The sequence below is a fragment of the Natrix helvetica genome, assembly GCF_964273705.1.
Source record: "Natrix helvetica genome assembly, chromosome: 1".
NCBI classification, from domain to species: domain Eukaryota; kingdom Metazoa; phylum Chordata; class Lepidosauria; order Squamata; family Natricidae; genus Natrix; species Natrix helvetica.
Genome location: NC_138548.1, coordinates 82,375,580 through 82,401,740, shown reverse-complemented (window position 1 = coordinate 82,401,740; position 26,161 = coordinate 82,375,580). Strand labels below are relative to the sequence as shown.

Below are 26,161 nucleotides of genomic sequence, written 5' to 3'. Positions count from 1 at the left end.
GGAAGGGACCTTGGAGGTCTTCTAGTCCAACCCCCTGCCTAGGCAGGAAACCCTATACCATTCCAGACAAATGGCTATCCAACATCTTCTTAAAGACTTCCAGTGTTGGGGCATTCACAACTTCTGGAGGCAAGCAATAACACTTCATAGTGCTTTACAGTCCTCCGTAAGCGGTTTACAGACTCAGCATATCGCCCCCAACAATCTGGGCCCTCATTTTACTGACCTCAGAAGGATGGGAGACTAAGTCAACCCTGAGTCCTGTCAAGATTGAACTCCTGGAGTAAGCAGTAAGTTAGCCTGCATTCTAACCACTGCACTACCAGATCTCTTTGGGGAAATGAGAATTGAATACAGCATTTTCAGGTATTTCATCCTCAGTTTGGTGCTGTTTCAACTGGCACTGGCTTTGGAGTGGCAGGAACTTTGCAAGATAAAAAAGGAGAATATTCTCAGTTGAATTTGATATGATCCTCCCCACAAGTGTCCTAGAATAGTCCCTTGTTTATTTCTCAAGGATGTTAACATTCTGATTAGTTTGTGCAAAAATGAGAAAACTGCTGTTGCTACTGCTATTACTAATACTACTGTTGCTGCTGCTGCTTTGCCATACTCCTGACTGTCATCAATAATCAAGGTGCTTTCAAAGAACAGTTGTGACAATCCTTATTCCAAGAGCCAATAGAAAAGTAAATGCAGTTTATTATTTAGCACTCATGATGTTGCCATGTTTTATTATAGAGCATGCACTTGAAATGCAAGAAGCCCATCACCAATGTCTGTAGGTAGGGTTGAAGAACTCCTTCCTGAAGACCTGGACTATTGTCCTGGACATTATTGGGCTACCTGGACCATGGTCACATTGTATATATGGAGGTTTCTTATGTCCTGCGTGGATTATGTTTTACAAAAAACCGAAGTATTCCAGGAAATCACAATGAGTTCACGTGCAATGTCATTTATTTGGCTTTTGTGTAAGCCAAATAATTTTAATTTGTCAATCAAGATTTATAATCAAATGTGATATCATGAAAATCAGCCAACTGTGCATTATTCAGTGCAGTAAATCATGGCTAAGCTGGATATGTGGACCAGGTCTAAAAAAGAGTTGCAATTAAAATAGACAAAAGAAGAATGGCAATAAAAGAGGACTAGTTATGAGTGGGCAGGGAAAAATATGTGATTATTCCAGTAGCCTTTATACTATGAATCAAATGCATTATGTTTCTGTCTTGTTTGAAGTATTAAGAAAAGAAAGAAACATGGATTTTTATTTTTATCTTGATGGAAATAAAGCAATTTCTGAGGAATTTCAGAGTAAGCTGGAAAAGATACAGATAAAATAGAGAGGTACTTAACTTTTGAAATATATATATTTTCTTCAGTATCAGGAGTTCATATATTCAATTGATAAATTAAAAAAACATAGGCCTAAAGATTACTGCAATATGCTCTACATGAGACTGCCCTTGAAGAACACTTGGAAATTTCAACTGGTGCAGTACGTGACTGCATGGATAGTAAATGGTATTGGAAACATGGCATTAGTAGCACCCCTATTACATGAGCTGCATTGGCCATCAGTAGGATTATAGGTGCAATTGTCACCTTTAAAATCATATATGGGTTGAGACTAGGTTACCTGAGGGACTGCCTTTTTCTAAGAGTCTCCACTCATCCAATTTGATCCAACAGAATGAGCATGTTGGAAATCCCAGTAATCCACCAGAATAGAGTTGGAAGGGACCTTGGAGATCATCTAGTCCAATCCCCTCCTCAAGCAGAGACCCTACACAGTTTCAGACAAGTAGCTGTGCAGACTCTTCTTAAAAACCCTAGCATTAAAGCATCTCTGATGCCAAGATGATTAACTGTTCTCAGTGTTAGGAAATTTCTCCTTAATTCCAGGTTGTTTCTCTCCTTGATTAGTTTCCTTCCATTGTTTCTTATCTTGCCTTCTGGTGCTTTGGAAAATAAGTTGACCTCTTCTTCTTTGTTTGGCATTAGTCAAACAATGTCAAGCACTGATAAGCCGTCTCCACTGTAGCCCCTGACCTATGGAATATTCAGCCCTCAGAGATTAGAATGGCCCCAACCTGGTTGGCCTTTCATAATACTTTAAAAACATGACTGTTTAGCCAGGCCTGTGGCCTCAAATGTATTTCTTGGTTCAACTAACCTTTCTAATTCATTCATTATCTAAAAACAAATTGGTGTGTGTGTGTGTGTGTGTGTGTGTGTGTGTGTGTGTGTTTATTGTTTCAAAGTATTTTATTGTTTTAGAACTGTAAGCCACCCAAAGTCACTTGTTTCACATGAACAGTCATAGAAATTAAATAAAGAATTTTATATTGAAAAAATTAAAATTCCACTATAGCCTCATATGTTTTGTTTTGGTTTTTTTGGAAAACGAAAGGTAGAGATCAAAACAATGTACAAGAAGGTTGCAGTTTGGCCAAACATGATGCATTGTAATAGAGTAATAGAGTAAAGTACTGGAATCTAAAAAGTGGATGGGTAGGAAGGACTGTGGTTTAATATCTTTATAGTAAATGAATAAAATTGTTACGGTTTGAAAGCAACGGTGCCTATACAATAGAGTGTGTGGATTGTACCAGGTATATTCATTTACTGCTATTTTATGCCACTTTATTGTCACAAGCTTTCAGTGGTGTTTAAAAAAAGCTTTGAAATGGTCTAAGTTCTAACTATAAAAGAAAAAGGAAGGGGTTAACAGAGCCATCTACCAGGGTCAGAGCAGATCTTTATGTCCCCCAAATGTTCTGACAGAGTAATATTTTAGCAATCCTGCAAAAAACTTGCAGGGAGGGGGTGTTCAGAAGCATGCGGGCAAACTGTTTTGTAGATGGGGAGTTGAGCAGAATAACTGTCTGTAAAGCTTTCCAAAAGACATCATGATTGCAGGTTCACAGTGACAAAGAAATGCACTTTTGGAGCAGTTGACTAACGCTTTGGAATTTATTTACTCACTTATCTTTCCTTTTTTTCCTTCCCTCTAGTGCACAATTAGAACAAGAAGGAGATATAGAAGTTTGAAAATTCCTTCTCCCAGGGAAGAAAAAAAAGAGAGGAAAGATTCAAGTTATCACCAAGAGGCAGAAGGTTTGTTTGGCTAAATGAAAGAGGCATTCTTGTTTGTATAAGCCCTTCTGAATACTCAGCAGAAATGATATAGCTTAATCTTTATCAGAGGACTTTGTAGCTACAGGGTGCCTTTTACACTAGTCAGTCTCATCTGACTAGAATCATTTTTCAGTGGTGAATATTTTGAGAGATGTAACTTTGATTGCATGATAGCAACCATTTCAGAGACAGAGCACGACTCAGTATGCATGTGTTTGTTGGGGAATTGCAGAGCATTTACTCTTGATTTAGAAACTTAACAGTTTTAAGGGTGGTCACCGTTCAAAAGCTAATCAATGTTCTAATCAGGTTAGATTAGAATATGATGCAAGGGTGCAAAAATGAGGGAAACCAGGATTTATATTCCCAAATGAGTGGGTTCTATTGAAATATTAATACTAGACCTTAAGTAATTGGGCCAGTACAAAGAAACAATCCACTCTCTGTTGACTGATATCAAAAGCAAATTGTCAGGATAATCTAAAGTATTTATGTGGTTGCTAAGATTTGGCAATGACTTGATAACCCAAAATCAATCTAAAAGCAAACTGAATTGCTTGGCCATGAGAAAAAAATATATCCAAGATCCTCATTAGGTAATACGAACTATAAATATTACAAAATATCAAACAAGCTTTTAAGTTCTCAAGAACTCTTTCTTATGGTTGATTAAGTATGGGTGTTGGCTTTACTATTAGAGATAATCTTTGACTTATGATTGATCCCAAATTTCCATTGCTGATCAAGATAGTTGCTAAGTGAGTGGTGTTCCATTTTATGACCATTGTAGCGACAGTTGCTAAGGGAATCACTGCAGTTGTTCAATGAATCTTGTGATTGTTAAGTGAATTTGGCTTCTCCTATTGAGTGTACCTGTCAGAAACCAGCTAGGATGATTGCAGATGGTAATCATGTGACTCTGAGAGGGGAAGCTGTCATAAAATTATGCCTGTTGCCAAGTGCCTGAATTTTGATTGCATGACCATGGACAAGGTGGGAACAGTTGCAAGTGTGACAACTAGTCATAAGTTGCTTTTTTCAGTTCCATTGTAACTTTGAATGGTCACTAAACAAATGTCAAAGACTACCTGTACAACCATAAAATCTGTTGTGAATTAAGTCTTTAATAGAGTATAGGAGGAGAGGTAACTTGTTAGACTGGGTGCTTTACAGGTTTTAGCTAAAGTCTTGGAATCCTGGAAGAAACCACATATTTACAGTTACTCATACCTCTTAAGCCAATAGAATCAGAATTCAGTTCATGTATAGCATATATCCATTGCAGTTGGGTAACTAATGAATTTAAATAATAATTCACATTTCTTAGAAAATTTTGTTGATGGGAGGGAAACAATTTAAGAACATTTAGATATACTTCATAATATTATGCTTATGTATAATATAAAATCCAAGAATTGTCCAGGTTTTCATGGAGCCATTGCTATAATATATTAGCAATAATATCTTCATCACAAGCAGGCAGATTGTTGTTTTATCGTGGTATTTTTAATTATACTTAAGAAAGCTAGATAGATTTTTCTCGTCTGTTTTTTCAAATGGACTTTCAGAATATATCTCTATATCTATATATATATATATATCTATAGATAGGTAGATAGGTAGATAGGTAGATGTTTGCATGTGCATGCATGCCTATGTGCACATATAAATACTATATAGTCCCTTAAATTAGAAAAAAAATATTAGGAAGATTAAAGAAGAGATTATAGCCAACATTAACAATAATGCTAACTGAAGTGACTGATTTTAGAGGAATTATTTTTTAGTTTTGAAGGGAGGTATTGAAATAAGATTGTTGCATGACAGCAAAATGGGTGGCTGATAAATAAATAAATAAAATGATTGACAGGTCTTGACTGGGCAATTTTTCAGAGTCACATTAATGCCTCTGAAACTTTCTTTAATTGTCTGGCAACTTTACATGTGAGGAAGCAGTCCATAAAGTAAGCTTAGTGGAGGAAGCAAAATCTTTATAGCAATGTCTGGAGATATTGATTAAAAAATGAAGCCTCTTTCATAATTCAGATAGAAGTAGAGTTTGCCTTTAGCTTCTGAGTTCAATCAAGAGATAAATGTGAATGCCTCCATATAAGGTCTGGGAGTTGCTTTCGATTAGAAATATAGAATCAAACTGGGGCCTGTGCAGTTGATCACCAATTGTAGCATCGAACGGTTTATTTTTAAGCATGATTAATGCAACTTTTCTCAGTGTACTACATTATAGAAGGATAATCAAGAAAAATTAGGTTTGGAGTTAAAAATATAAATCCCGCATTGTGTTTCTTTAAGATTTTCCCCCCGCTAATATCTTTGACAAACATGTATGTGATCTAAAAGAGATTTACAACAGAAGGGCTAAAAAGACTCTTGTGAGTTTAGTTTCAGAAATACTTCTTTGCTAGTACAACTATCTCCTTCAATATAAACACACATTTTGATTGTAATCCTAATCTTGTTTGTCAAGAAACATTACTTTTAGCCACTATTAAGGAAACTTCATTGTTCACTTATTTAGGAACCAGAGGCAAGAGAGAGACAAAATTTAAATTTTTAAATTGTCTTTGTACAATGGATTTTTAGCAATGCAGTGTAAATGGGAAAATAATTGCTAATAGTAGTAAATAAAATGTTGGAACAAGCTGAACAAACTAGACAGCAAGCGTATCTTTGCAAATTTCTGGTACAAAATGTTAGCTTGTGTGGGATAATTACATATTTTTTAAGCAGCAACACAGTATTAGATCCATTTTTTCCTTGCTTTTTTAAAAAAATTCAGCCTCTCAACAATGCAGTATTGCTTTGTAATGACTTTGCTTTCAATTAATAAACATTTGCTCTCGTGATTTTCCTTCTGTACTAATCCCCAAACTCCTAGTCATAACCATTCTGACTGGGAATTAAGGGAGGTGTAGTCAAACACTTAAGGATGCTGTATTGGAGAAGAATGCTGTTGAGAGATTATTAGAAGAAAAAAATAGGTTACTTGAGTTCTCTAATACAAGCATTAGATTGTGGCATTAACATTGAGAGAGTTGGGAAAAGAAAAACAGGTGAGAGGAGTTTCATTCATCCAAATGAGCAAACTGGAAGTGACTTCCGGTTTGCTTGGAGGGTCATTTTAAGCGTTCCGAAGGCTTCAGGGACCGTCCGGAGGCTTCCCTGACGCCTTCGGAGCGCTTCAAACGACCCTCTGAGCAAACCGGAAGTTGGCTTTTCCAGCAAGCCGGCCTGGCCTGTTAATTTTAACTCATTTTCAAATGTATTGTCCTATAAATTCGGGTTGTTTTTTTGGGGGGATATGTATTTAATTTCTTTTTAACTTTTGGGATGTGTGTTTTTTAATGTTGTACGCTGCCCTGAGTCCTTTAGGAGAAGGGCGGCATATAAATCCAATAAAAACAAACAAACAAACAAACAAACATAAAATGACAGTGAATGTAGTGTTTCCTTTGGCAATACTTGAAGTGCTGAACTTGTTTCTCCATTGGCAGGAGCTATTACCTTGCCTTACTTACAATGGAAATTGACAGTAGACTAAGGTCATGTGAAAGGGCAACATTTTGCAGTTATTTCAACTTGGACTTGCTGAAATAATGTGGTACCTTAACAGGGATGCCCCAAAGCACAACATTTTGGCAAGCTCTTTTTGTTTCCCCAAACTGCTTTGCTTCAACAAAATATATATTCTGTAAATGTGCCACTCAGATACAGAAGACGGTAGAAAACTGGTAAAGTGAATACTTTAATGCAGCACAGTGTCTAGAGGTTGATACAGTGCAACAAAAACGCTCCATTGAAGATGGAATTAAAGCAAAGTAATTTATTTATTTATTTATTTTAGAAAATTTGTCCTTTCCAGATGTCACTCAGTCTCAGTACAGGAGTGCTAAAAATGGGGAGACCATGAGTTCTATTCGTGCTCAGGCCCAAAGCCAGGTGGGTGACCTTGGGCTAGTCACTTTCTCTCAGCCCTAGGAAGTAGGCGATAGCAAACCATTTCTGAAAAACCTTGCCCCAAAATATGGCAGTCACTTGACAAGGTAGTCTCCAAGAATCAGATACGATTGAACAGAAAATGTGTGTGTGTGCACGCGCACGTGTGTGTGTATGTATGTATGTATGTATGTATGTATGTATGTATACAATCTCAATCTTACATGGGAAAAGACCCGAATACAACAAGACCAGCATATGTATGTATGTATGTATGTATGTATGTATGTATGTATGTATGTGTCACTGCGTTAAATTGTTTGCTAGCTTGAACTGAATAGCTGAACTGAATAATTACTGAAAGAGTTACTGCACAGGTCATAAGGTCTTATCTGACAATGATGTACTGAGCCTGCTCTTCACACATTCCAGAGACTTCTCTTTCCTTTTGATCTTTGTCCGTCTGCCAGGAAACTGGGAGACAGAATTGCTTCTGACAAAATGTAACAATTAGATAGATTTGTTTTATTTTCTATTTCTTATTTTTGTATTAAAGCTTGTTTTTTCATTAGAATATGTTTTCCGGAATTTTTATTTGTTTTTTTCGCACCTTAAAGATAATGCTGTTTGGAAACACCGCGATCTAAGACCTCATTTAGTTCAGGGTGAAATCTTCCCCTGACAGTATGTATGTAAATAAAAGGGTCTTGATAGTTCAAAAAAGGACTAACATTGATATTTTGTAGTTCAGATAACAATTGGAAGAAAGGACACAAGACAATGTAAATATCTCTCTGACCTGTGCTAATGGTAAGAAAGGATCATCTTCATATGTGGATTTTTCAGTAGCAAAAGCAGATTTATTTGGCATTTTAAGTTAGACTTATGTTAGCAATATATGTCACCAGGATGTACCAAATTTTGCAGTGAATCCATTTCACAGCTTGAAAACATTTGCTCCCCAGATTAACTATTAGCAAGCATAAGCTTCAAAATAAATAAGACCAGCACACTCACTCCAGGTTTGCTAAGCTCTTTAAGCTTTCATCTGCACCAATGTTTACTTTAGGCATTAGGTAGTCCATATAAAGCTTGATGTTGATGATTTTGAGTTGAAAATGCTGGGTATGCCAAAAGCATTCCAGAAAGACTCTTATCTAAATAAACAAAACCCTACATATTAAAAAGTTAAATAAATAGCTGCTCTTTATTTGGACAAATGAAGCTGGAGCTGGTGGCTGGTTTTGCTGGTAATCATTTTGTTTACATTTTAGTTCTTTAAATGTATTTTTAATATGAATATATTTTCTAAACAAAATACAAATATAAAGCACATGATAAATATTTGCTATAGTCAGATTACTATAAGAATAAATGTAAGTCTCTATCGTCAAGGTCCTCGGATGGGTGAATTTTATATGTTACATTTGTTTGTAAAGTTTTTGTATTTTAGTATAAATTCATGTTGTTCTTACCTCTTAAGTTTTGAGATTCATTTCTCAATGGTAAAGGATTAGGCTAATATTGCATGGAACATTGATACCTTTCACTTAGAGGATTTGCTTTTATTAACCGTGTCTCAGTGTCTGCAGACATTGTTTTTAAATTGCCTCTGAACTTCATGGTTACACGGATGCATCATATGAGTATTACTTCTGTACATGTTGAATTAGAAACAGATGCTGCTTGTTTCATCATGGAAGACAGTCAAGTATGCTTGATGCAGTTTGCCAAATCTGGGCTTAGCTAGATATAACAATGTGAAAAGAGAGAAGGAAAAAACTACTGAGCTTTATCGGTGGGACTGCCATTATTCCCCAGTAGCCTCCTGCAACTTTCCCTTTAGGCAGAGGGAAAGCATCTGTGAGGAATATGGTGGGGAACAGGAATGAAAGGCTGAAAAGGACTCAGTTCTACTTTTTTATAATATTTCATGCTAGAAATTACCATCCAACTTAATTAGATCTGCTTGGCTAGGTTATGTACAGTTGTGCCATCCAGAGTTCTGAAAGTAGCCTGATCCAGTTCACGTCTTTCTTGTCAGAGTTTGTTGCAGAAAAATCAAATTTAGAAAGCCCACACAGATAACTGATTCAGCTGGGTTCATTAACTTCTTTATATACATAATAACAGATGAATAAATGTACAATACCAATAGTTGATTCTTCCAACGTGGTAGAAGTTACAAGCAGAATACAAGCAGGAGAGAACAGTTAATTTCATTTTAGAGTTCAGAACAGACAGAGTAGTTTATGTTTCGATTCTCAGCACAGACTCTGTTTAAGCTCCCATTGGCTGACTTGATTGCTATGCCTATTCATTGGCTGACCTTGTTACCATGTCTCTCCCAGTCATGAATATTCTAACATATCTCAGGTCAGTGATTCCAACATGTGAAAGCCTAGAAGAAGAGGCATAAGCTCAGGAATAGACCTAAGTGTGCATTAATTCATCTCTTCCCTAAAGATACTTCCTTCTTGAGTTTCATTTCTTTGAAAATGTTTTGAAAGAATGTTTATTTACAGATTTGGAGAGAAAGGGAATTGAATTGTTTAGTAGCCAAGGATGGTTGGAATTGAATATTATTGTTTAATTTCTATATAATTAATTTTGATACTTATTATCAAAGCAGATTCCTAGTTGGCTTTGGTAGATCCCCAAAACCCTTTGCAGAATTGGCTCTGGATGTTACTCAGAGGGAAGATCAATAGGATTTCTCCTGACCATGTAGTAGAATGGAAAGAAAGCAATGACAAATGCTACCGTATTGACAAAAATAAAACAAAGTGACCATATCTGCAGTTATCAGAGCTGCTTCACCTACATTCAACCACAATCTGACTAAAATAGCACTTTCTAATTAGTTCTTCATCATTTTATGTAGGGCGAAGGATAGAATAGTAGTATTTTTTTCCCCAAAAGTGCTTTTTCAAGAGGCAACTGGACTTCCTGGTTTTTCTTTGAAGACGTTTTGCTTCTCATCCAAGAAGCTTCTTCAGCTCTGAGTGGATGGTAGGGAATGAATCCTTCCAGTCCCCACCATCCAGTCAGAGCTGAAGAAGCTTCTTGGATGAGAAGTGAAACATCTTCAAAGAAAAACTAGAAAGTCCAGTTGCTTCTTGAAAAAGCACCCTGGGACACCTTGACCTGAATGAATGAGAATCTCCATAGACAAATAGCATTTTTCATTTATTTACTGCCTAATTTCTGATTCAAGTTTTTATGCATTAAAAATAAACATTAGTTACAGGTGTTAATTTCAAAACTAGTCCAGGCCCACCATTGTCTCCTTCTCCCCTTCAGAATTAAATTATTTTCACTGCTTTGTGGAATGCAAACAAGATTGAGGAACCAATTGTTTTGCCTACCTGGATAATGCATCGGGTATGCATTGTAGGTATATCTGGGGAAATCATGTGATTGATGTTTGACTAGTTCATTATTAAAGTCTGTCATCTTTTCAATTGATATTTGGTCAATGCATCTGAAAGCATAAGAAGTGAGGAAAAATGCTTATAAATTATATAACTATCGGAAGATCAGTACTATCTCAGTGCTGATATTTTTCATACATTTTTCTTGCAATGATTTGCTGCAATATTAATACTTTTTGATGTTGTATACGGTGGCTTTCATTTTTGTTAGTAGTTTTGTGACTTTGCCTTTATAAAAAGAAAATTTGGCAGCAGCAGCAGCAATTAAATATTCTTCTTTATAATGTTCGAATATAAATTCATGTATATTAAAATTACACCATTATCCAAATAAAAGTGTAGTAATATTATTTCTGTGAACTAACACATATCAAGTTCTGTCTCTTCTTTCTCTTGATGGCTGCATCTATTTTCTGTGGCTTCTGACAAGATGTTAGGTGTATGTGATGAACATAACTATGGGATTGTAGTTTCAATGGGCCTTGATGATATCCAATTGTCACTGAGCAGTGTTAATAATCACTGATTTGCCATTTATTTGAATGTTTTCCAGAAGATCCTCTGTTAAGTTTCATCTTACAGAATTTTCACTCCAGGAATGTCAAACTTAAGGTCTGTGGGCTACATTCGGCCTGCAGGGTGTTTAAAGCTGGCCTGTGGGCCGACCTCAAAATATCAAATATCATTCATTCCAACATTTGATCTCTTTAGTTATCTCTTCACATAGGACAACTGTGAATTTTAAAGGTTTTGTGTGGCTCCTTCAAAACGTTTGCCTGGCTTTCTTCACATGCAAGGGCAACTTTCAGAAAAACTTCACAAGTCTAAATTTTTTGAACAGCAGTATTTCATTTACACTTACAAATAAAACATTCAAAGTATTTCTTTTTGAATATTTTACTAAGCCCTACTAATAGCTCCCTCACTAGCATCAGCATAAATTTGGGATTCCCAAATAACCTGTTGGACATTTCCTGCATGCATGCTAGCTCATCAGTGTGTGCTAATTTTTTATGCTTTGAAGTTATCTACCTCTGAAAGATTTTTATGCATAATGTATACTACTAGTTTCAGTTTTGTAGTCACTTGCTGGTGAAATGGGCAGCTATATAAGTTAGACAAATAAATTCAATTAGATAAATAAATAAATATGGTCTGCTCCAGTGCTTTTATGTAGTGTTGTGTATGTTTCTCAGAGCATCTCCAATTCAAATTCATTTTCAGTGAATTTTTTTGTTGTGCTTTGGGGGCACAAATCTGGCTTTTTTATGGCAAAGTACATGTAGCAGATGTTTCAGTTATGGCTTCTGTAATGGCTTGACTTATAGCCATTGTATTTCTGGGAGATGACCTAAAATATAATTTAAAAGATTAGTTCTTTTTATGTTCATGCATGTTTGCGGTACACTAGAGACTGACACAAAATATCCAGTGCTATCTATTGTAGACATAAATATTCCTTCTCTTAAATATCAGTGGAAGAATGTAGAATATTCTTAATAGAATAGAGTATTTGCAACACAGAGTTGAAATGAGGGGTCCTTGATGCTCTTTGAGCTTGCTTTTTTTCTTGCAGATGTTTTATTACTCAAACTAGTCTAGTACTGATGATGTTACTTAGTTTGGGTAATGAAACTCCTGCAAGAAAACAAACAATCCCAGAGAGCACCAAGGACCCCTTAGAATGTAACTTCTCATGTATTGCATGATATGAAGAACAAGTATGAAGCTGCTTGGTAGCCTGTCAGATGGGTAGGCTTTCCCAAGTATATTTTTGGCAAAGTACATGCTTTCCAAGCAACAAGGATTTTATTATATGGCAGTTACTGACAATCATCTGTTAACATATGAGCTTAGCCATGCCTTCAAATGTGTTCCTCTTCAAAATGTTGCCCAGCTGCAGTGATGTTTTGCCATGAAGGTTTGAAACTAATTGCCTTGTGCATTTAATTAATAACTAACACATTCTGTCATTCCAGGAAACTAGAGAACTTCAATCTGGATCCATAAGTGATTAAAACCTGGAAGCCCAATTTCTAATTAAGGAGCAGGCTTTTGGAAACCTATTTCTTTTCTGATTAATTATGGCTACACATTGTTTTCTCTTCTCCCTTTTCTTCATTCACACAAGGCTGAGAAACTTCAACTCTCTCAGCAAGACAGTATGAAATGAAATTGTGGCACGGAGTATGCTTGTCCATTTTCTTCCTCCTGCGAGGGCAACCCGAACTTCACTGTCTTGAGTGGAAATTACTGAGTAAGAAAAGTAGCATTTCCTTTCCTTAAAGAATATGGTATCTGGTTTTTTCTCACCCCCTCTCTTCCTTTCCATTCATCAGCGGCTCCCACTTATCACACATGTCTTTCCAGGCTGAGGCAGATTGTCAATCTCAAAAAAAAAGAAGCCTGTGTCTTTAAACCACACAATGCTGAAATGTTATGACAGAGCATCTTACTGGGGGATATGGTTTCCATGACAACCCCACACTAAGATAAGCAAGCTTGTTGTGTTATTTATTTATTGAAAGATTCGGGAGCAAAGGAAAAAGGGAGGCAAATTTGTCAGCAGGGGAAACATGAAAAGAGAAAGCCATGCCAGCAGAGGCATTGGACGCAGCTCCTTTGTCTTTTAATTAGAAGACGCTATTAAAGCTTGCAGGAGGGAATGGTCTGCCTTGGCCTTCTTTTTCACTTTTCTTTTGAAAGACCTTGGGGAAAAAACCCCCGCTTTATAGAATTATTGAACATGATTAGCGGCAAGATAAATGCCAATTCTTGGTCCCAAACATATGTACCCCAGCTTGGAAACAGGAGAATGTTTCAGTAAGGAATGGGTATAACGTAATAAATATAATTCTACTTAGACATTAATGTAAGTATTACTCTTAAGTGTTGACTGCCTTCTCAACTTCCCTTTTCTGTTTGTGTTGTCTAGAGCAGGGGTAGTCAACCTTTTTATACCTACCGCCCACTTTTGTATCTCTTGTTAGTAGTAAAATTTTCTAACTGCCCACCGGTTCCACAGTAATGGTGATTTATAAAGTAGGGAAGTCAATTAAATTAAAAAAAGGAAAGTGCTTTAGTATTGGGGAAAACCCCTACCGCCCACCATGAAAGCTGGAACGCCCACTAGTGGGCGGAAGGAACCAGGTTGACTACCACTGGTCTAGAGTTCCCATCATCCCCAAAAATATTATTATTATTAGGTAAAGAGATGAGATTAATAGTCCTATGTAACCCTCAGCCAACTTGTTGGAGAAGGCTGAGAAGCTTTACATATTTCTGTAACATTCCTGGATGCACCTTAAAATGATTTTAGAAACCTATGCCATCCTGGCAATTGATAAGCTTTGTTTATATCAATGAAATATACAGACAATTTCTCTGGTCATTATAGAATCCACGATACCTTCCTGGGCCTGGGCCTCATGGATTTTCATTGAAACACTGGTCCTGGTGTGAGAGTTAAGATTGGAAAAGTACATTGTTCTCATGTTTATTCAGTATCTCTGCCCCTGCCCCAGTCCTTTTGCAAAGGTAGCAGATGGTTGGATGTAAAGAAGTCTGATAGATACATAACAGAGGATCCTGTCGTGAGTTATGAATTTAAAAAGACTCCTGTTCAAGATAAAAATGTATTAAACATGCAGAAAAATCTATCAGTAGCAGATATGTCAGTGTTGGAAATAAAACTGTTGCTAGTATCTTATAAATACTCCCACTGTGTGGGGTTCCATTACACATAATGTTTTGACAAGATCTGCTTCTGTCAAACATATTGCAAGCACTATGAAGAAAACAGTATATTGTTGCTAACGAGCCTTTTATTTATTTCATATACATTATAATAGCTCCAAGGAGCTCACCATGATTCTGAGCACAAAATGCATAATCTGTAGATGATCTACCTAAAGGAATTTGAATACAAGGTGTTTATTGATTGTTTTTCAGAAACTATTGTTTTAACAAATAATATGCTATGCTAAATGTTTCCACATATTAGACATATGCTATCAACACAGATATTATTATTATTTTAAAAATTAAATGCTAGAAGTGGGATAGAGAATGCACAAACTATTAAAACAGCATCTGAGGCAGTCGTCTCTGTGCTGAGATTTTTGGAGCTTCCCACTTATCTGGTGTACTCACATCTCATCCTCAAATCCCACTACATAAAGAGAGTACGGTATATTAGATATGAGTCAGGCATTCTTCCCTCTGGTTTTTTACACAATCCAAATAAATGCAGATCAGGATCAGTTTGCACATAGATGTTTAATTACTATTAAATAAAATTACTAATGTTGTAGTAGTTGCTTCTGAGTCTTAGGCTAAGCATAGTCTTCAAGGTATATTATCACAATGCAGTTTTGGAATAGCTGGTATTACTGGAAAACTGTGACTTAAATTTCACTTGGACTAGAGTTCTCCATGATTTCAAATAAGGTTGATGTTAAATAAAGTTTGATTTAGGCAGCCAACAGATACCTTTCAAATTAGTCCTCTTTGATTGACAATAGAGATCTTATTGTTACTATTTTCTCAACTTTGTCCCCATCTTGCATTTATTTGTTAGAGCTTCACATTCTTTCAAGGCATCGTGAAAACATGATAATCTGGTTCTGACAGGATCTTTCTAAATGAAAATTCATGTCTCTGGTCAGTGAAAAGGGTCTCTGTTAGGATTTTATTTGTACAAAGCATCAGTTGTTAAGAGAGATGATTCTAGCAGACATTTGTCTGTCTTCTGGAAGAGTAAATTGCATCTCAGTAACAGCAGATATTGAATTGTGCTCTCTGACTATGTGTAATTTAAGATAATTTAGCAGAAGCTTTTGAGACAGTTTAAAAATTATTATGTAAATTTTAAAACTAATTTTTCTCTGTATTTAAAAAAATGAAGGACTCATTTTCCATCTCAATATTGGCTTTGGAAAGTCCCACATTCAACACAGAGGCAGACTTTGGGGGTTTTCATCAGAGGCAGAAGAAGCAGGTGGTTTGGGCATTTGTTCATTTTTTCTTTTAAGTGCTTTCTGTTCAGGGTAAAATAAACAAACTCAATTTACTTCTGTTTAGAAGACTGTAAGATGTTCTGAACTCCTGGCAGAAGTGCAGTGCAGTTAGAAAAATTAAACCCCAAGGTTTAAACCATTAGTTTAACTTACAGTATCTCATCTCTTCCTGGTCAGCTTCACATTTTATTTTGCATTGGATCGAATTGTTCTTCCACTCAAAGAAAGCATTGTGGTTTAGAAGGGAAAATTAATGACACGTCTGAGCAGTTTTTTTTCCTTCTACTTCTCATGAACACTCAGCTTCAGAGGAGACTTTCAGTTTTCACTAGGATAACACACATTTTATTCATGCCACATAGATCAGCACTCCTTCAAACCCAAAACTATGATCAGTCCTGATTTGCAAGTCTTATTTGTGGGACATGCATAAGCAGTACTTTCTCACTCCAGATATGGAACATCCATTAATTAAAAATTGGGTATTTCCATAGCAGCAAGTTGCTATAAATTCACAGTTGGTGTTCACTGAAAACCACCATGACCTGTAGGATTGGTAGCTTTTATATGATAAACTATTCATTGAAAAGGTGTAGCCATTGCAGGTGTTCTCATCTTAAAGCTAAAATGAACTTAACATAGATATGGATTCATTTTGTATGTGCCCATTGAATTATGGTAGATGGAAAACATAAAATAGTTTGAGATGGGCAGGCATATACATTTGATTAATAAATAAATAAAATCTAGTACTCTGTGTGACTCAGACAATAACTAATATAACTAATAAATAATAAAATCTAGTACTCTGTGTGACTCAGACAATAACTAATATAACTAATAAATAATATAGTCTGGACAAACCTAGGGGCTAAATTACATTAATTGCATATGTGGATAACTGTCAATATCAGCTGATCATTTTTATATTCTTAAATTTGCTTCTTTTGAACAAAAAACTAACATGCTGTCCTGACACCAAATATTTGCATGTGGTTGCACATTTTAAACTTTTACTTTGAGAATGGCTTTAGATTCCAGAGAAGCTCAAGGTTGGAAAACTTATTATACTGCATTTTCTTTGCTTTGGTTTTCGTATTTCATTTTCAGTCAAAACTTCAGCATTCAGTCTATCCATGAGTAAAAGGAAACAAACAAATGTCTTGCCTATTTCTAGTTAAATGGCAGGTTCAACTTGAAAAAGCATTTTTTCCTGTTATAAAAATATCCAAGGAAAGGAACCTTCAGCCTCTCCTGTACAGAAAACATGACACAATAGAATGAGTCAGTTATTAAACTGTCAGTTTAAGCTCCTCATATGTTCTTGCCTTTTCTTTTCTTTTTTGTTACAGTTTGGATTGATAGATTAATCAGTTGATGAATGAACTAAAATATAAACTGAAGAAAGAAAGAGAAAGATTGGTTATGAACAGGCCCTTAATATTGATTCTAGTTAAACTGTTTATCCATCTTTCCCCTCCCCAAATCAATGGAAGGAAAAGGGAATTCTTAACTTTTGTTGGGAATAAAAGTTGCCTAGAAAAGATGGTATAAAAATGCAGTTGGGTAGATTTGATCCTTTTATGTCACCCACATACATTTCTGTCTGTTTAATTTATTTCCCTGTCCAGTTACCTTTTTTTGTCTATTGAATCCTTCAGTTTTTTTCCTTTCTATCTTCATTCTATTCTTTTTCTTTGTTTTTATTTTTTTGCTAGTTCTGCTAGATGGGAGGGAGGGAATCCATGCAGGTGTAGTATTTATGTAATGGGATGATTAGCATATATTGATTGGGGCTCAATTAATTTTAGACAGAGGCTACAACCACATATGCATACACACATATATGCATCTGTCATATTTAATTAATGCACAATTATTGAGAGAAGAATCTCTAGGGTTGGCTTTCGTTGGATTTGACAAGATAGAAAAACTTAATACTGAACAGTTTTTTTATTTTATAATTTTTTTCTATTTATTCTTCCTTTGGGGTGGATTCTCTTAAATCCAGAATCCTTTCAAATAAATGTGTTAGTTTGACACCTTAGATTACTCCTTTTGGGTAGTGTGTGCAAACATTAGCTGGGAAAAAATGGCCCAGAACATGTCTCTGCCAATTAGGAACTGGGGTGTTTAGAGCTTTTGTTCATAACATGTAATGGGGACATAGTGCTAGAAAGCATTATTGTAGAATCTTCTCTCATTATCACTCATGCTGTTTCAAAGTCCCATCCCTATTTTTGTATTGATCCTTGCTGGGAAATCATCACCATAATCAACTGTGGCCTTTGTTTTCTGCTTTACTCTCTTCCTTCCTTTCTGCTTTGGGGGGTGGTGGTGGTAATGAATTATTAGTGCATTCTGACTGCTTCTCCCTAGGTAAGTGGTATTACCTGCATTTAGTTGTTATTGCTGCTATATCCCACATGTCTGTCATTCTGTTCCTTGTTTTCAGTATGACCTAATTTATTGTAAGTAAAGATAGGAAACATCATGTTAAAAGAGACAAGAAAAAGTCGGCTGTTGACTTTATATCTACCTCGTATCCTAAATTGATTTAAACAAAATCCTTCCAGAAAAGTCTGGATAAAACAAATAAACACAGACAGAGCATGTGCTGCAGTATGTCTCCTTTAGATTTCTCTACTGATTCTGTTTTTATCTATTTGCATCTGTTTGCCACAGACCTGAGTATATTTGGTAAAATAACCTCAATAAATTGTCCCCTGTCATAATGCAATAATGATGGGTTTAGAACCGTGATGGTGAACCCATGGCATGCATGCCAGAGGTGGCACACAGAGCCCTCTCTGCTGGCACGAGCGCCATTGCCCCAGATCAGATCTCTGTGGTGTTTCTTTCACGAGCTTCTGTTTCCCTGCAAACAACGAAACAAGCTCACGAAAGAAAAAGATCTTACCTCTTGCCACACTGCCGCTGTTGGGATGTCCCGCCTCCTGTCAGCCAGCTGATCTTTGGGTCTCTGCTGTGTGCATGTCTGCGCATTCACACATTAGAGTTTCAGTTTGGGCATAGGTGCATGTGCAGTTTGGGCACTCGGTGTCTAAAAGGTTCAGTATCAATGGTTTAGAATGTACTCTCTTTTGAAGGAGTAGTTCTCTTCTGTTTACCAATCACTTTTCTAGATTTTTTATTATTATCATGGTTCATCAGCCAGATGCTGAAACTGGATTTGGTATTTTTATCTACCTATTAAGTTCTTTCCAAGGACCAGGGATAGGCAGATGTGGATGTTTGATTATTATAATTTGGCATAACAAAAGTATTGCCCTACATAGCAATGTATTGGAGACAAACAACAGATGGTAGATGAAGTAGCTGTTAATGCAGAAGCGTACTGTTGCAGGTCAGCATAGTACCAAACCTGATTCTTGATGGGGTTATATATTCCAAAAAGAGCAAGCTTGACTTTTGGAGATTGTCCTGGCCTTACGGCCTCTACTGAAAGGTGGAAGCCTTTGTCCACCTATGCATAGTATACTAGCTGCAGAGTTGTTAAGAACAGGATGGTTTGAGAATAGTCACCCATGCTTTTGCTATTTCCTGGTTAGCTTATTGTAATTCATTGGGCATGGGAACTATTCTTCAAGACCAGCTGGAAACATTTAACTTCAATGAAAAATGGATTGATCTGTGTGTTTAATGGCCTGTTGTGCAATATTACTGTTCTGACACTATTTCTGTAGGCTTTGCAGTGGCTACCATCATCTTTCCGAGTGAGTATAACGAAAGATGTTGGTTGATATTTGTATAGGCATGGATCTGAATGGCATGGGCATGGGGCTTTGTGAGATTGACTTTCTTAGATAGATTCTGCCAATCAATCAGAAGTTAAAAAGCAGTTGCAAAGGATCCCTACATACCATGAGCTATATCAAGATGTAGATGTTTTGGGTCTCTCCTGCTGGTACAGCCTGCCCAAATGAAGCATGATAAGGCTGTCTCTCAATCATATGGCCTTCCACAAGCAGTTAAAAACCTCTACTAGCATGCTTTTGGCTGTTGATTGTGAGATCTTTGGTGCCAGTATTAATTTAGCCATTATGATTACTATATTATTTATGATGGTGTTATCTAAATTAGTAGTATCTATTACCAGCTAGGGTCTATTTGGATTGAAGCACTTAATAAATCCCATAAATAAACATATATCAGTGCAACAACATTCAAAAAAGAAATTATTTATGTGTATAATCAGTGCCATCTCTAGAAAATCAACAGTCATTAACCATTTCTAAATATTGCATACTTAACAAATATTTACATTTTGTAGACCTAGTTGGTCATTTTGGTCCAGATATATTTTTAGAAATGCTTCTGTTTCCAGGCTCTAAATAGAGGCAAATAATTGCATAAACTATTATATTTTCATTTCCTCCAAACCTGAGTGCACAACTGGTAGTTATTGCATTATGAACTCCTGTAGTACCCTCTTTTAGTGTCCTTGGCTTTCACTAGAGCTGGAAAGTACACGGTGTTAATCAAATGAATAGTGCTTTTAAATTTAAAATGTTTAAAATATATTGATTAAATATCAGTATAGTAGATTTAGGAAGTTGACAGTTTGTTGTGAGGTGTATGAAAATAGCCATTTCCACCTTGAGGCATTGACTCAATTCACTGCACTGATCCAATTTTAGGCGGGGCCTTGATTTGAAAAATCGAGTCATTCTGCCTTGACACCTCAGATCAAAGCAGCAAATGTGATCTTATCAAAGCCCTCAAAGCCCTCAGATCAAAGCAACAAGACAGTTCCATCCGCATCTTTGAAGGGGAATATCAACATAATACCTCACTTCAACTGAATCTCTTTTACACTGGACCCTTCCTCAACATTCTGCACAGTCCTAACCTATGTATTCCCTTGTTATTCTGTACATTTAGATTTTAAATGAATTCAGTTTTCAGTATACTGGTTGTCAGTGTAGCCAGACTAAAACTGAAATGGTTTAGACAGAATCTTTCATAGCAGTTTCTGTCTCTTAGGATTTAAGCCTCAGATTTAAAAATTAAGTGTAGATATTTATCCATTATATAGATAATGTAAAACATTAAATCCAATAAAAATAACTGATAGCATGACTTATTTTTAATCTAAACATTGCAGCTGGTGTAGTATTAAATGAAAAAAGTCAAGTATTAAATATTATTTCATAAATATTACTTTTATGTAATAGGTGAAATGATGTCCAGGTAAATTCTGTGTAAGACACTGAGCATGTGCTAATATTTTGCTATTGTTTCACACACTGTTACATAGAAGGCATTTCACCAATAAATGGAGGTCATTAAATCCTTTATGTAATGTTTGTATGATGAACTGTCAAATTATTAGGTCCTTGAACAGGAACTCATGTTTATCATAATTTCTCTTATAACTTGCTTTCAGCTTGGGATCAAGCCTTGTTATCTTTGAAAATGTTTTCATTGGGTCCATTTTAATTTGCTTGATGACATGCATATTTTTTAGTTACAATTGAGAAGCAGTAACAAAAGCAGCATCAGAAAGATCAGGAATGCAAAGGGAATTATCTGTTCATAAGTTGGATAGCCATCTGTCTGAAATGGTATAGGGTTTCCTGCCTAGGCAGGGGGTTGGACTAGAAGACCTCCAAGGTCCCTTCCAACTCTACTATTGTATTGTATTGTAAGTTGTGTCTCTCTTTCTTTTATCTCTTGACCATTAAGAACATTTGGTTTGGCTTAAATCTTGGGTCAGCCGGGACACACATACACAGATAACAGAAGCCTTTAAGTGCTGATTTTTTTTTATTCTGAACAGCTTTAACCGCCCCGAGTCCCTTTTGGGAGAGGGGACGGTCTAGAAATATGAAATAAAGTAAAGTAAAGTAAAAGCTTTAGAATCTTTCAAGGAACATACAGTATATCAAAGGATCTTTTTTGCATTTTTTTTCCAATTATAAACGGGGAGGCAGCAGACCTGAAGGATCCTTGTTATGTAGCATACCTGGCACTTATTATTATTATTTCACTGTAAGAAAAAAGCTTTTTCTTTTCTTCCAGACATTTCTTGCATTGCACTCTTTTTTGATGTCAAGTGCTTACTCTACGTGGCAATAATGTATTTTTCTGTGAGAGTTGTTTTTAATGTTTGCATATTTATATTTTTTAATCTCTGTTGCTTTAAGGAATTTTGAGATCCATCCACAGAAATAGTCATCTGGAAATATACAAAAAAATGGTGTTCCAGACTTGGTTGTTTTTACTTCCAGAAGAAAATGGGATTTACCAAGAACCTTTCCCATTTTCACCCTGATCTTATTTTTTGTATCTCATTTTGTTGCACACAGTGTTAAAATCAAACTTCTTTGTGAGGCGGCTCACTTGACTTCCTTCTGCCTTGGTGCTCTTTATCAGCTGGCAATTATCATCCAGTGGTATTAAAACTGAATGTTTTAATTTTGCTGAAGGTGGAGAATGTGAGTCTTTTTAAAACTCACAATCCAACCTTTCTAGAACAGCATGACTCCCTGTGCACACAGTATCCATTAATGGCTCTTTCTTGCCAATCCTTTGTCAGGATTGAGCTCAACTTCCCTCCAGAGATTTATATTTCAGACATATATTCCGAAAGAATGTGGGTGTGCTCCATTGTTATATCACTGTGGTATTTTCAAGAATAAATTGGGGATTTTTATTGTATGTATAACTGTTGAAAAGGAGTTTTGCCTTATGAAAGGGAGTAGGATAAGGAGATAAGGACTAATGAGTTTTATTATTAAAACCATATACGGTGCATATAAACCCTGCCAAAAGAGGAATAGCCTGTTATAATTTACATTTGGTACTTTTACCATTGCATCTGGTATCAAATAGAGCCTAAGGTATTCTTCCCAAGACTCAAACTTTGGGAATGCTCATAAAAACATACACTTGTGAAAGCAGAGCCTCTGACACTACTGTAGGATAAAAATAAGTGATAAAAGAACAAGAAAACTTACTAAAAGCATTGGAAACGAAAAATAGAAAAATATTTTTAAGGGGCTGTATATATAAATCTAATAAATAAATATGAGAATGAGAAATGAGCGTAAGTGGGAACTTCCAGCAAAATTATAGATTCTCTTAACTTTAGCACAATTTCTCAGTATGGGTAGAAATAGGTATGGGTTAAAAGAAAATCAAAAGAAGACTTTTCCTAAACAGACTGTAGGGTCACGTGTATGTGTGTGTATGGGAGAGAAAGAAGCATCAAAAACTGGAAAACATTAAATGCCTGCTAGTAATCAGAGAATGGCTGCTCTTTCTGAGAGAGATGTTCATTAATATGGTGTTTGTATCTTTCTAGTATGATATTACAATACAATACAATACAATACAATACAATAGTAAAGTTGGAAGGGACCTTGGAGGTCTTCTAGTCCAACCCCCTGTCTAGGCAGGAAACCCTATAATGTTTCAGACAGATGGCTATCCAACATCTTCTTAAAGACTTCCAGTGTTGGGGCATAACACTGGAAGTCTTTAAGAAGATGTTGGATAGCCATCTGTCTGAAATGGTAAAGGGTTTCCTGCCTAGGCAGGGGGTTGGACTAGAAGACCTCCAAGGTCTTCTATATTATTAATATTATTACTAATATTACTAATATTATTACACCACAGTGGCATTAATGTCAGTTTGTACTGAACCTACCTCCGTTGGGATTGTAGGAGATTCAATAAGTTCTTTCCTTATTGTTTATTAATTCATTAAGTCTTCACATATCTTTTCCTTATATAGTTAATTGCTAATTGTGTATTATCTTCCTTGTGGCCAACATAATTGTTCTAGACATGAAGCCTTGTTATCAAACATCCACACTACATCAATTATATTGTTGTTTTTTAATTTAAAATGTCAATATATGTTGCATAGAAGATAATATTTCCTGTCACGGCTTGTATGAATCATGGTTAAAAATACTAGAAAAAGGCATGGCCAACAATCAATTTATTTAATTTTGTCTGCTTAGTGACAGAATTGTGCTGCTTTCCAAAGCCATAGGAAACAAAACTGCTACTAAAGATTAGTAACCTTGGAAAGATTAAATAACTCCAGAACATAGTTTCTATTAAATTTTCTATGCTAGGCTTCAAGCCATCTAGTGATTTATTTGAGACTCTTCTCTTAACCAGTAAAACAGCTTGTGGCATTATTTGAAAATTATTTAATAAACAGTTGATAGAAGTAGAGTGAACTTCTATCAAGTCCATCAAACTCACTTTAAAGCCTTTCAAATGTTGTGCCTGCATCATTCTGGTGAAAACTAGGAATAAAAGACAAAGCACTTAATTTGCATAACAGCAAGGTTATCACTGGTATCTTTGTGATATCCTCCTACCTGACAAGTCTTGTATTCCTGAATTTTACTTTTAAAAAGATCTTATACATCTTAACATCTTAATTTGCTGTGTGCAAATATTGAGAGGCTCCCTGCTGCCTATCTTTAATCAGAATCTGCTGTTTATTTCATGTGACATCTATGTTGATATTTATATTTTGCTACCTGAAAATGCAAATATGAAAAAGAAAACCATGATGCCAAATCTTACTAGAGCAGGGATGTCAAACTCACATCATGGTGGCTTCACATGACATATTAGGACTTCCCCTCCCCCTTCGTTAAACTCATCTGGCCCACGGGCTGGGAATTTGACAGCCATGTCCTAGAGTATTTATCCCCTGACTACCTGTTGCATATGCAGAGTTAAAAAATGCAACGTGACTCTGTTTCCTATTTCTCCAGTTTTGGCTCTGCCTTACACTACAAGCCTGTTGGCTTTACCATGGGTTCTCTCAGCTTAGAAATCTCTTACTGGGTTAGGAATTCCTTATCAATGAAGAAAACATGGCCTAGAACTGAGAATGTCCCTTTACAGTGAGTATTCTCAGTTAAGGAGAAAAAGGAGGAGGAAGGGCAGTTGGCTTAGTACTGAATTACTGGTCAATATTAAGGCTTTTATTCTCGGTATGTTTTCTTGTTTGTTTTTCCTAAAATCTTGCAGAACATGAATGTAAACACAAACTATGTGAACCATTTAAAAAAAATGAGATGCTGAAAAAGTCAACATGAATTAAAACACTTATCTAATTTGTAGCTCATCTATAAATCACAGCACAGGCCAAATTTTATTCAGTTTTAAAGACTACAGCATTAAGCTAGTCTTTTTAAAATTGCTGGTTTACAAAAATGGAGCCGGACTTGAGATGGGTTTCTTTTTTTATGAAAATTCATCTGGAGGAAGTGATAAAAGAAAAATATCTGAAGCTGAAAGGTGGGGTCTGGTGCCTGACAATTCCTCCTGTCTTCTGTGCTGTTTTTAAGAGATAACCTCTGACCTGGACTTTTGAATGGTTAAAAGCTCTGCTCATCTGCCAGCATTTATCGGCAGAATATGTAGATACTTGTTGTATTTTTGTTGTGTGGAAAAAGTAGCAGTTCCTAGTGAAACGGAGAACAAATGGAGGAGCATTTAGCACATTGGAACACCTGAGGTTTGTTCTTGGAACAAATGTGGGATTTTTTATATCCAAAATGTACATTTTCCTGCTGTTTTCTTGTTGATAGCATTAACATGTTTACCACATGAGATAACTTTAAGTCCTTTAAGCCCTGTTTTTCACAGCATATCCTGCTTTGCAAACAAAAACAAATGGGAAAAAAAAACCCAAACCCCCCAGACCCTCAGCCCACATTCCTCTCTGATATAATAGAACAATACAGTATGTGAAACCCCTTCTTTTTAAGAAGAAAGAGTCTTTTTAGTGCTGCATCAGAGAATACATAGTTTCAAAGGATCGGGATTTATTTTGGCCATTGACCTAGTTGCTGAATGAAGGGCAAACTCTGATATGATTGTAGCTATGAATCGGGGAAAACCTAAAAGTGTCCTACACTGTGAGATGGAAAAGTAGCAAAGGAGTCTATATTGGAGATTGAACCTAGGCTAATGAGCAGAAACAGTAGCAGTGATCATGCTACTTCAGTAGTTGGATACACAGAAAATGGACTGGGAATGCAAATGCATTTATAGTTTGGTCATTTATTTGGATTATTTCTTAGAGAAATTAACATCAACCATTCCTGTTTTTCATCCTCATTATAGCTTCTAGTTGACTTCTTCTTTGTCTAATTAAAAAAAAAAACACTTTGTCTTTATACCAGGAAACCAGAAATGTTTGATTTAACACAATTATTTCAAAAGGTACTATAGAGGTATTTAAGAAGTGGTGTTTCTGTGCACAGAGCAGCTTGTTACAATTAATGTGGTGGCAGGTGTTTTGTACTAATGCTGGGCCTACTATGCTCACATATGTTCATGATTAAAAACAGACCTACAGATGCTTTTTGAATTCTTGTTATGCCAAAGGAGTCCAGGACTCCAGGCCTAGATCCTTTAGTCTATTTTCCTTTTCAACTATAAACTCATTTTGACCTGTAGGGGCTGTAAGTAGAAGGGTCTCAGCCAAACATTTGTCCTTTGTAGAACAAGTTCACCAATAAGGAGCAGAAAAAAAACATTGAATCTACTGGTGCTTTATTCTGCTTTTATCTTATTCATCTATTATCTTGACGGTACACATTGTGA

The 26,161-nt window shown here is 36.0% G+C and overlaps 1 protein-coding gene across 9 annotated transcripts in view; it reads left to right on the top strand.

Annotated features, from left to right (window-relative positions):
* Window positions 1-26,161, top strand: part of TSPAN18 (tetraspanin 18) — a 175,887-nt gene that overhangs the window by 32,949 nt on the left and 116,777 nt on the right. For all 9 annotated transcript variants that reach the window (XM_081936325.1, XM_081936320.1, XM_081936327.1 and 6 more), the window contains exon 2: window positions 3,021-3,123. The gene's annotated coding sequence lies outside the window, so the exon portion shown is untranslated. The remainder of the gene's footprint in view (window positions 1-3,020; window positions 3,124-26,161) is intronic.